Below are 12,431 nucleotides of genomic sequence, written 5' to 3' on the forward strand. Positions count from 1 at the left end.
CCAGTACGTTTGCCTAACAGTAAAAAACAAGAAGACCACATTCACCACCATTGGAGCCTGCTTACATCTATCAAGTCGTCTAGACCGTGAGCGCTTGCGCGGGATTTTGAATTCAACTTTCCAGCCATGGGTGATAACTGGTGACTTCAATGCCCACCACTACTTATGGGGAAGCTCCAGGGTCAACACTGGAGGTAGACAGTTAGTGTCTTTTGCTTCTGAATGTGAACTTATCCTCGTGAATGACGGCAGCCCTACTTATCTGCGCGGATCGGCCTATAGCAGTTGCCTGGGCCTCACTTTCGTCTCACGCTCGTTCACATGCAGAGTGCACTGGTTTTCGGATTTGGAAACAAGGGGTAGTGACCACATCCCAACATACCTGAAGATTGACGGCTTTCCAAGTCTCAAGTCCTCCAGAGCCGTCCAGTGCACCGATTGGCAAAAATACAAGTTAATCATGGAAGACTATGTTGGCGCCTCACCTTTCAACCTAGAGGACGCAATAAAGAATGCCCTACCGTCAACGACGCGTTCGCTTCCGGTGAGCTCATCTCGCACTGATATGGACATTGATCTCGAGAAACTCCGAGCGATTCGTCGTCGTGCAGAACGACGTTATAGACGCACGAGGTCACTTGATGATCTGAGAGTGGCCAGATGCACACAAAAGAAAATACAGCGTCACATCGACAAGTTGGACATCAACGATGGGTATCTTTTTGCGAGTCTTTGGATCCCAGAAAGCCTCTGTCACTAATCTGGAGAACTGTCCGGGGTCTTCGTACAACCATTACTCAGCGGTACCCATTAAAATTTATGGCACTTCACTTATGCTGCGAAGAGATTGATGTCGCTGATTCTTTCTGTCGAAGGATTGCCTGCGACTCAAATTCAACTGGGACAAAGACGCCCGACTTTTCTATATCCTCACGTAATCCCCGAATGGAGATTTTGTTTTCAATGGACGAACTAAAGGCTGCGCTTGCTTTGTGTAGACGTTCTTCAGCGCCAGGACCTGACGGCATCACTTACCGCGCTCTGTGTCACCTAGGAGATCAAGCTCGCCAGGCACTCTTGCAGGTGTACAATGACTCCTCGTAAACTGGCATGGTTCCACAGGAATGAATGTCAAGTCGCCTGATTACACTTCTCAAAGCTGGCAAGTCACCCTTGGACATTTCCTCTTACCGCCCGATTGCCCTCGCGAGCTGTGTGGGAAAATTTATGGAAAGGATGATTTTAACGCGTCTGGAATGGTACTTAGAGTTCTACGAAATATATCCAGATGCCATGTCCGGGTTCTGACGAGGCCTCTCGTCAATTGACAATGTAGTTGACTTGGTGACATATGTAGAACACCAGAAGGCCTGCAAACGGTTATCTGCTGCTCTGTTTCTTGACGTTAAAGGGGCATACGACAATGTCACCCACGAAGCCATTCTCAGCGCACTAGAAGGAGTGGGACTCGGCGGCAGGATATATACGTGAGTTCAGAGCTACCTACAGAATAGATCATTTCACGTGCAGACAGAGAATGGCCCGACACCCGAGTATTACTGCAGCCGAGGAGTCCCGCAAGGCGGAATGCTAAGCCCGATGCTGTTCAACCTAACACTCATTGAACTAGTTGGCAAGCAACCAAGCAGTGTACGACTTTCCATTTATGCTGATGACATCTGTGTGTGGACATCAGGTGTGACTCGACTTCAACTTCGCGCTCGACTTCAGAAGGCAGCATCAGTGACATCGCACCACTTACGCAAACAAGGGCTTGAAATCGGAAGTGAGAAGTGTGCATGGAGTCGTGGCTTTCACCAAAAAACCAATGTCAGCTTACGCCATATCAATTAACAGGCAGTTGGTGTCATGCAGCCGGAGTCACTGGTTCTTGGGAGTCGTAATCGATCAAAACCTGTCTTGGACATCCCACGTAAACTACGTGAAAAAGCGGCTGACTGCCATTTGTCACTTATTCAGGTTTCTTCCTGGGAAAAGTTGGGGAATGTCTGTCGAGTCTATGTTACAGTTGTACAAGGTATTATTTACTGGATTCCTGCAGTATAGCCTACCTGTTATATCTAACACGTGAAAAACGAACCTGCGCACAATCCAAAATATTCAAGCCCAAGCGCTTAGGATATGTCTTGGTTTACCCCGCTGCGCATCGACAGCTGAAACAATTGCCATTGCACAGGACTACTCGATCATGACGCACATCACCATTGAAACGATGCGTACGTACCTCAGGCAACATGCTAGGAATCCTTCCCACCACTTGGCAACCCTCGCTACTGAGAGGCCCCGCACAAAATTTAGTGCAATTGTCTCTGCTCATCGTGCGTCGTTTACGTCAGGTTTTACGCCTGCTGAGAAACTGGTGTATCTTCCGTTGTGCCTGAAACTTCCACAAGTACGTGTTTCAATTCCAGGAATACAGAAAAAATCAAATTTGCCTTCAAAAGCCCTAAAATAATTGAGCTCGAGCCATCTGCACGAAATGTACAACAACCACGTGCACATATACACCGATGGTTTAACCACAGCGTCTGGTTCTGGTGGTGCGGTGGTGATTCCAGCTAGAGGAATCACTCTGTGAATCAAACTGTCACATGTCACTACGTCCACAGCGGCAGAACTTGCGGCTTTGCGTGGCGCCCTATAGTACATCAAATCTCAAAGACCGAGTAAATGGGCTGTGTTTTCCAACTCAAAACCAGCCCTAGAGAGCATGCAGTCAGTCCTTCTACGAGGTTGCCATGAACAATTAACCTACGAAGTTGTCAAGCTTGTTAACCACGTCACAGAAACAGGCCACGAGGTGAAGTTTCAGTGGCTTCCTGGCCATTGTGGGATCAGTGGCAATGATACCGCAGACAACGCGTCTCGCACATCGCATCAAGAACACACCCTTTCGATCCCTTTGTCAAGAACTGATGCTGCAAAGCAACTTCGTCACCTGGCACGTAGTCTGAATCTGCAGGAGTGAAACACCTCAAGCATAAGACATACGAGACTATACCAAATAAACCCTCGAGTGGAACTTCGACCTCCTTCCGGACTTCGTCAACGTGAAGTTTCACTTCTTTGTCGCCTTTGGTTGGGGGTTGCCTTCACAAAAGCATATAGAACCCTCATCGGATTGACCGACAATGCGGAATGCGACGTCTGCTGCACCAAAGAAGACATCGACCATCTGATATGCCATTGCCCTCGATTTGCCTCTGAAAGACAGAAGCTTTCGGACGCATTGCGAAAATTGGACGATCGGCCACTCTCTGTGCAGATGCTACTGGAACACCGTCATCGCCTTTCGTCGGCTCAAAAAGCAGTCAAAGCTGTCTTGTGCTTTTTGAGGACTACAGGCCTATGTGACCACCTTTAACTTTTGTGTAGTGCCACCGCTGCATACGCGCCAGCCGATTGACTGACAATCCTAATTTTTTTCCTCTCTCTCTTTTTATCTTCTCTTTCCTCCCTCTCTCATCTTTATGCCCCCTTCCTATTCCCCCAGCGTAGGGTAGCAAACCGGGCATGTGCCTGGTTAACCTCCCTGCCTTCCCACTTGTTGTTTACCCCCCCCCCTCCCGCCGTAATACAAACACCGCCTTCAACTACCTCACTATTAATTCGGCTAACGTTCATTCCCACATGCCGTTCCGTTTTGCTTAGCGAGAACCAGTGAAGATTAAACGTTTAAGGTCAACAGGAAGTGCGCTCTCAGGTAATGTTCGTTGATTATTGTTTTATCTACCGTGCTGGTATTAACTCTTTCCTCAGTGTCTTACTGCCTCAGGAGAGAACCTTAACAAAGCGAAGGACTGGTGCAATGTCTGGCCAATGAATCTTCGTTCCATTAGGTATAATGGGTTCCATTACCCGCCATGAGCCTCTACGTGTACCCTGAAGTATTACTGACATTTTACTGGAAAAACCTATACGGGTACTGAAACACTTCGGATGCACAGTTTGCCATCACTTAGACTAGGGGTCTTTTCGTGTAACAAGCATTACTGTCTCTTCTAATCCAACCTTAGGATTTTTATTGCACTTAATCATCCTAAACTAGTCGCATTCAAGACGCGTCCAAAATTTGAACGCGCTTTCCTCCTGTGGCAACATCAAACGTACCGGGTGTTTCAGAAAATCTGTCCGAAATTCTCGAAGATCATGGAAATGCGATATTCGTTCGATGCATTCACAACTACTTCTGTAGCGGTACTCATTTTAACATAGTTAAATACATCACTTGGGACATTAATCAAGAGGGGCACTAAAGGGCAAACTGATTTTTGTGTTGGTAAAGTACGATTCCGCAATGTTTCGAACACCACTTCTATGGTGACACGACGCTTGGTAGGCAAAAAAACGAGCGAAAATAAATCGCAAGGGACGACACGCACTTGAGAATTCCCACACCAAACACCGCCCTTTGATAGACTTTCAAGGCATCTGCAGGGTCCTACACAGCTTATCATAGATAAAAATGAAGTACGTACATTGTCATCTCGGCGTGCCACAGACCTTGCATACGAAGTTTCAGAAAATTTCATCAAGCGAATGCCACGAAAACACAAAAAATACGTTTTGAAAATTCTGACGTCACGCGTGGAGGTGCGAAATTTTAAAATGAAACGACAATCTGGATTTTCTCTGTTAATATTGAGCTTATCATGGTGAAACATGTAGCATTAGAGTTCTCAAAATGCATTTTGTTAATCTTAAGCATTTTTTTCTCTTTAGTGTACGCTCATTTAACAAAGTTGATTGACATATTTATTAGCGGCCTTAGGTGGTTTGAACAAATGGCAGGAAGCTAGGAACCCACTGCAGATTTGATATTTTGAAAAAGCGGCTGCAGGTACTTATTCTACATGTCGTTAGGAAATTCAACCAAATCCAACAGCGAAACAAAAACCGAAGCAATGAAAAACGCCACAAGCAGACGATCAGAATGACATCGTTGTTAAAGAGAACAATTACAGAGATGTAGTTCTTCCACGTTGTTAGTGTGTGCTCACTGCACGTGCGCACACTCACATAACGAGGTTGGTGGATGGTTGATATAACGATGCCCTTCAATCTTACCTAGAACTTTGGTGGGGAGATGACCACCGTAGCAGCTCACCTGGTAAAGCATCAAGCCCGTTTTATGCAGGTCCCAGGTTCAATCACTGCCAGCGGCAAGTCCCTTTTGCGTCCGCTTTTCTCTCTTCACATAAGCGCTAGCTATTCTTTTTTATAACGATCTTTTTTTTATCCAAGAAGTTTCACTATAAACAACAAATAGGGGCCAGGTATACCTATACGCAGAAATTGAGGCTTGATTTTTATAAAAGGCCGCAATATGACATCAAATTCATGAGTGATGTTGTATATGAGAAAGCTCTGGGACAACAAAAACTACTAAATCTACTCAGTTGTATTAGGCCCATCAGTGCAACCATTATCTTGTCGTTATCCAGTAGCTATTCTCAAGTGACATATTACGAGTGGTCTAATGTGGTTCGTACTGCGATCTTTCTTTTGCCTACAGAGCCCATTAGGAGATGGCTAATTATGCTGTGGTTACTTGTTGGCAAGATTCTGTGTTTTAGTACGGAATGCCTTTCATACACTGTACCTTATATACTGCACTCTATTGTGGCAAGGCTTCAACTATGCACACGAAAAACAGAGCAAAAGGCAAAAGATACACACGGCGAGAAGAAAAAAGGTGAGCCTGTTTCGTTCATTTTTCGTTTCACTTCGTCTGCTGCGTCTGCACTGTTGTCATTACGAATGTACCCCGCCTCGCCCAACATTGCAGGTTTAGTCTAATCACTTTTTTTGCAGAAAGATGTCGTTTCCGTAGCTACCAATGTAGTCATGTCAATAACGAGGTTTTGGTTGCGCTTGTGCTCGAAAGCAGAGCACGCAACCAGCGATCTGGAATGTACTCATCACGAATATAGCTTTTTCGACAAGGGTCTACGTTTAAATGAATGAAAGGCTTAAAGTAGTGCGAGTTTCTTAAACATAGTGAACTGTACACGCCGTACTTCGATTGACCTTGCAATGTTAAGTTACCGGATAACAATCTGCAGGAATGACAGTATACCTGGATACAAAGCCAATATGCACTTTAATGAATACTAAGAAGGGGCTTATTTCAATTTTTCTTTACCTATAAATACTTTTTCAAATGCCCTAGAATAGATAAAACAGAAGGTGGATCAAAAGAAGGCAGAGGTGACAACAAAACGAGCATGCCATAAAAGCAAGTACACACATGATCCACATAAACAAGTGAAAGTAAGCCATGAATAAAAATAAACATAAATGCACTGCCAGTAAAATACAATGAGAAAGACTTTAACAAACGTTTACCAGGACCGTGGTGGCGTACAAATATTCTGTCCTTGCTTCTTATGCGTTCTGCCTAATGCCAAATCTAGGTCACCGGCAACGGTGAAACATATTTTCGCTTGAGCCGCGATCATCATCTACCCTTGTACGCTTTTCTTCGCGCACAGAGCACGTGATGCATGGGGTGGTGATGTTGTCTTTAGACATATGGAACATCACGGTGACGGCCTCAATGCGTCTAGAATGTCCATACGTTTGCTATCGCAATAACAATAGTGATAAACAAATAAATTAATATTGGTGAGCACCTATATGGCAAATCGCTGCCAAAAGTATTAGTAGATTACCATTCTGTAATACGCTTAGAAGGAGGCGCTGTCGGGCTGTGATATGGCAGTGTCGTGGATTTTATTTTCTCACGTGATAAATAAGCGCGGTGCACCCAAATTTTGGCCAACTATGGAGAAAGTGTGTGGAATACGCTCTGTTTTAAGCTTCTGTTGTTTTCTTGCCCTGGAAAATGTACAATCAAGTGTATCTCTCACCCACTCCTGCCTACGACTTCGCATAGAAGTCGACAGTATTCACTAAATAAATAAATAAATAAATAAATACAGGTTAGTTCTAGCTTGCATATGCTATGTTGTCACAAAATTGATCGCATTTGACAAATGAAGACGCAAGACAAGATTTTATATCAGTATCTAGTGCACAACCTTAAGAGACACCTTAACCTTAAGGTAACCTTAAGAGACAAGAAGAGAGCAGAGTGGATTAGGGAACAAACGGGGGTTAAGGATATCATAGTTGAAATAAAGAAGAGAAAATAGACATGGGTCGGGTATGTAGCGCGCAAGCAGGATAACCGCTGGTCATTAAGGGTAAGTAACTGGATTCCCAGAGAAGGCAAGCGAGTTAGGGGGAGACAGAAGGTTAGGTGGACAGATGAGATTGAGAAGTTTGCGGGTAAAAATCGGGCGCAGCAAGCACAGGACTGAGTTAACTGGCGGAACATGGGAGAGACCTTTGTTCTGAAGTGGACGTAGTCAGGCTGATGATGATGATGATGATGATGATGATGATGATGATGATCTAGTGCGCAAACAAGACAAGAAACTAATAACAGCCAACGAATATCGGCGCTATCTTAGCCTATTAAGTGCTCGTCTTCGTTAGTTGTCACTTGTTCCTTGTCTCTATGTGCGTTAGATACTTATATAGAATAATGTCTCGCCTCCATATTTTTCTAATGCAATGAACGAACCATTTTAGGACAACATAGCATCTGTAAGCTACAAATAACCCATATTCCGTTCTATCTGGCCATAGTTGGCCAAAATCTGTGTTCATGCACTTGATACCTAAGTAAAATGTTAGCATGCCCAAACTTACGTGATCATATCCAGCTTTTCTGGACACCAGCGGTTTAGGTTGCGTGAATGACACCTCGTGGCGTATTGACCTTAAAGAATTCAAAAGTCCCACCATGACGTATGCAGTGACGTAGCCAGGAATAAAATGAAATATGGTGCACACAACCTGTGACTGTCGCTTCACCTCAGTGCGCAGATAGAACAGTGCGGTGTGTCGGCGTTATCTGATTGATTGATATGTCGGGTTTAACGTCCCAAAACCACCATTTGATTATGAGAGACGCCGTAGTGGAGGGCTCCGGAAATTTTGACCACCTGGGGTTCTTTAACGTGCACGCAAATCTGAGTACACGGGCCTACAACATTTCCGCCTCCATCGGAAATGCAGATTGGCATGTGAGGTTTAATGTCCCAAAACCACTGTATGATTATAAGAGAAGCCTATTGGAGGGCTCCGGAAATTCCGACCACCTGGGGTTCTTTAAAGTGCACCTGAATCTGAGCACACGGGCCTACAACATTTTCGCTTCCATCGGAAATGCAGCCGCCGCAGCCGGGATTCGAACCCGTGACTTGCGGGTCAGCAGCCGAGTACCTTAACCACTAGACCACCGTGGCGGGGCAATCAGCAGTAAAGACAACATGCATGTGTTCATGCCTGAGCTTGGCCTCTTATATAAGGATTGCTCCATGAACGGCTGAAAGTGGAATTGCGGTAAGAAGACATGTGTGTCATCTGTTGACATTCCCGATGAAAATATGCAGATCAGGAGATCGCCGCAGCGGAGCAGTGGTTATGGAGCTCGGCTGCTGACCCAGAAGTCGCGGGTTCGATCCCCTCTGGGTCGGTCACATTTCGATGGAGGCGAACTGGTAGCGGGCCATGAACTGTCTGTTGTGAGTGCACGTCAATGAATACCTGATGGTCAAAACTTCCAGAGCCCTCCACTACGGCGTCTTACATAATCATCTCGTGGTTTTAGAGCGCAAAGCCCCACATAATATTATGCTGATCAGGAAAGCAGAGATTATTAAAACAAGAACGTGTTCAAAGGGTGTTGTTTCGCCTCACAAATGCAGACCTGAAGTCTTGCATGCCTCTCGATTGTATTATCGACGCGCTTCCGCCACTTTCACTCATGAAAGGCAAGCATGTTATCAGCCCGAGACAATATTTTTTTTATAGAAACGTGACGAGCGCCGAGAATTAAAGTAATGGTGCGCAAGCCAGCAGCAAAGCAGCCGATGGAAGATATCTCTGTCATTGCTATGGCATTTACGTGCAGCCGTGTTTTGTTGCGTTTTCGCGTCTGCTTGGCTACGCCGTTTCGCCGTCTGTTCTGCGCACATCGGTCCGCGTCGCCGCTGCGGCGGACCTCCGCCAGTTGGCGAGGAAAAGTGGGAGGGTATTCATACATATCACGTGCATTCATTTGTATATGTGCATGTATACACATACAAAGCTTTCAAATTTCGAAACAAGTGCAAACACCCCCACCTCCGCCTACGCCAATGTTGGTTAGTGAGGAGTACATCACAGCAACGCGCCATCTCTGATGCCTCAAAGCGGCAAATCTACTTGTATGTACACCGTTACTGCCACCATTTTCCAGCAGTCGAAGTCGCCGTAGGTTGTTCGTTCTTTTTTTTTTAAGTTATCATGTGTTTTCTGTTCTACGTTCGAATATGCAATTGCATTTCATGATACTTTCGCTGTGTACTGCAGGAAAGGTGGAAGCTAAGTGAGCCTGCTAGCCGAGGTAGTCATTATCGCAGGAAACCTAAATACCCCCGCTTCGCATTTTATATTCTAACGAAATGTCTGTAACTAGGCTCTACATTGTAGAAATGCTCCTGTTACACCAGAAGGTAATAGTTTCAATTACGTAATGAGCGCGATTACAAGGAATCAAAAGTACTAGTGTAAATTCTTCCAGAGTGATTACAAGGGCGAGAAATGTTTGACAATGTATTAGTGGCACACACTTTTCATCCTGCTTATGCCGCGGTGTGATTGAATATGTTGACACTGTCGTGACACCATATCCAATCATATAACAGAGAAGCGCGGTATAGACAATTATGATTGTAAAATGGGACTTCTTCAATGGCACACGCGATTTGGGGCTGGAAAACCGAGTACAAAAGCAGTGCTCATCCTCAAAGTGTCCGATGTTATAATTAGGGCTTCGTGCCTTCGGAAAAATATAAAAAACAATAAACTTCCACCTGTAAAATCTTTCACCATTTTTTTTATCAATTAACTCAGATTTTAATCCAACAGCGTTAAAGAGTTCGTTTCGCAGAAATTGCCGCATTGGTCTCGGCTTCGGCATGCTTGGTTGTGAGCGAAAAATCATCACATGTGTCACCGAAATATCGGTAACACTGCAAATAGAATAAATAGCGAAAAATCCTAGGTCAAAGTGGAGATCAAACCCGGGTCGTTTGGGTCCGAGTGGGAATTGTACCTGCGTCGTTTCAGTGTCAAGTGAATGTTCCACCACACGGCCAAGCGTCTGCTTGGAAATGCATTGAAAATAACTTCCTTTTCTTGGAAATGCAGCGAAAGTGACACATGATTTAAAACTCACGCATCCGGTAAACATGCTTCACAAGGCAACATGAAATATTGCAGTAATAACGCGTGGTACAAGCGCCCATGGAAATCAAGCGTCAAAACATGTGATTATTATAATGACTTCGTGGTTTAACGCCGGTTTAACCTACTACATAACGCACATACGCTACAGCGCCTGTTTTCTTAAAGGGCCACTCACCACCCCAAGTTTAAAGACGAGTGGGTGATTTTCCTCTCCTTCATACACACGATGCATCCTCCTCGCCCCTTAGTTCTTGAATGCACGAGAACAATATCAGCGCTAAGCTCTAGAGCCTATCAGGATTTCATGCTTCTCGGCTGCACGCTGTTATCGCCGCTTGCGCCATTGTAAACACAAAAAATTGATGTTTAATCAGTTGATTGTGGACAATAATTATGCGAGACAACGAAGAACGGATGAGCGGCTGCATGGCAAAGCAGTGCAGGAGACAAATCACAAGTGATATTTCACGCATATTAACAGATCGAGAGCATGTATGCTGTAGACGTCACACGAACTACTCTATACGTCACAGTAGTACACCAAGAAGGACGAGAAATATCAGGTCAGAATATTGCGCTCTTTTTTGTATTTTGGGAGCCTGGTGAGTGGCCCTTTAAGGCTATGTAAAGGATGCATAGCTGGTTTGAAAACGTTTCAGGCATCAAGGTTTTTTTTTTTTTCATTCGAAAGACTGCCCTGTGGCGTAATAAGCGTAGATAAAAACAACCCAGGTTGATCACACCTAAATAAACAAGTTACACTCATGCATAAAGTTTAGCATAGATCGGAGGAAAGGTCCCCTTATTCACTCTTGTAAATCCGGAGGGCGACCAAGGCGGGGATTCGTTGGTCTTATATGACTAAGGCGCGCGTGCTCTAGGCCGGGGCACGACTAGAGAAAGTGTGTCACGTCCACGACAGTTATGGGAGCGTCACGAAAGGGGCAGGTGGTTCCATACGCCGTGTGGTACTGTAGCGGCCAGTGGGCGGTAACTGCCGGCGTAAAAGCAACCCCCACTCGAAGTCTCCGGAGCACTACCTTTTCTAAGCGGGTAAGCCCACCAGCAACGTCAGAACCACACGGTGGTACGAGTCCTCGTGTGGTGCATCGGAGGCATTCCTTTAGGCGCAGCAGTTTTCCTCAGTGGTCTTCGGGGAATAGTGGCGGTGGGTACATTATGGCCGGGGAGCGAGTGGCCCAATCCACCTCTAGCTGACCAGGCATTGGCGCTCGTGGAACCCATTTGATGCGCATGGTTGTGCCGATGCTTCTTGCCGATGCTTCTTGGGTTACGAAACAAGACAGAGACACAATCTTACTATCTCTCCATTGATGCAATGAACAAATTGTTTCAAATATTCTTTTTTTCCGAGGACTATCGTGGATTGGAACAGTCTACATAACGATGTTGTTACCCTAAATACATTGTCTGCATTTGAAGAGTCACTGCAGAAATGATTGTTATCTATGTTTGTACCTTGCTTTTTGTTGATTCTCTTGTCTCGAAGAATCACTGCAGCTATCAGTTACATAAGTTTGTATTACATTTGTTTTTGATTGTTTGTTTGCCTGTTTCCACTGATGTTTATGTTAATGTTTTGTACCACCCCTGCTATGATCTTGTAAAAGATCGCAGTATCAATAAATAAATAAATAAATAAAAAGCTGATGGACTGCGTCTGAAAACACTGTTAATTGGGTCACATGGCGGATGTTGTGAATTGCTTCCGTGGAATCAGAGCGAAGGACAAGCTTAGAGTAGTGGTTCATTTCAACTATACGCCGCAAAGTGTTGAGGCCGTGCCGTATTGCGGTGAGTTCAGAGAGATATGCCAGTGGTTCAGCGTCAGCTGCATTCCTGCATGTTTTTCCAGCTTGTGGTAGTTGGGAGCCCATCAGGGTGGTATGAACCCCGCCGTCATTCATACTGGCGTCGACGTGTCCTACAAGTATACCCGTGTGTTGACTATAGGTGTTTGAAGCACACACTATAGGAGCAGAAAATCGCTATCGCGTTGGACTACTAAAGGCGAACCTCTAGGGTCCCCTAATTTTAACGACCATTATAACTTTGCTCTACTCTTATCAAGTGAGCACGATCTA

The sequence above is a fragment of the Rhipicephalus microplus genome, chromosome X, assembly GCF_043290135.1.
Source record: "Rhipicephalus microplus isolate Deutch F79 chromosome X, USDA_Rmic, whole genome shotgun sequence".
Lineage (NCBI taxonomy): Eukaryota > Metazoa > Arthropoda > Arachnida > Ixodida > Ixodidae > Rhipicephalus > Rhipicephalus microplus.